The sequence below is a fragment of the Crocodylus porosus genome, unplaced genomic scaffold (assembly GCF_001723895.1).
Source record: "Crocodylus porosus isolate Cpor-Errol unplaced genomic scaffold, CroPor_comp1, whole genome shotgun sequence".
Taxonomy (NCBI): domain Eukaryota; kingdom Metazoa; phylum Chordata; order Crocodylia; family Crocodylidae; genus Crocodylus; species Crocodylus porosus.
In genome coordinates this window covers 4,690,427-4,691,216 of record NW_017728937.1, presented here as the reverse complement: position 1 = coordinate 4,691,216, position 790 = coordinate 4,690,427, and positions in this window count along the sequence as shown.

Sequence of the window (790 nt, the reverse complement as noted above, 5' to 3'; positions counted from 1 at the left end):
GCTGCGCCGAGCCTCCACACGGCCCTTGCCGCGCGCGGGGCTTCTTCTCCGCTGGCCTGGGCCTTAGGGGGCCCTACTTGGTTGGCTCGTGCTGTGTTTTACATGGTGGTCGGCCGGGGTGTAGGTGGTAGCCTGGTTGGTCTGAGGACACGGGCGCACCAGGCTCTTCGGGTGAATCCCATCTCTTTTCTTAGACCAGCTCGGCTAGTTGCATGTGCACCGCACTCAGGCGATGGGCAGGCAGGAACACCAATGCCCCCCTGCGAGCGCTGGCTGGGGAGCCACATCCCAGCCAGCATGGGGACCACCCCGGCGGTGGGATCAGCCGTGGGGGACCCCCTCCCCCAGTTGCTGACTGGCTGCTGGGGGGGACACGTGCCCTGACTAAGGCAGCACCAGTCACCCATGCTCAGGGGCATCTGAAGCCCAAGCCTCCGGGCTTGGGCCTACACATAGGATGCCCGAAACAGCTGAAGCCCCAGATGGGGGGGCAGAGGGTGGTTGCCAGTAGTAAGGCCACTTACGGTTCTGGATTAGGGTGGCCATTCATGTGGTTTTATAAAGGACAGTCCGGCTTTCTGGTCTTCTGTCCTTTGTCCTCTATTGATATGAAACTGGATGCCTTTGTGTCCTGTATTTTTCACCACTCAGCACCCCCCGTCGCTGATGCTGCCACAGCTGCCTGTTGAAGCTGCCCACTCGGCCCACCCTTGCCGCCAACACCACCACCGTGGCTGGCTGCAGGAGCTCTCCGCTCACTGCCAACGCTGCCGCCTACAGGAGCTTGCCA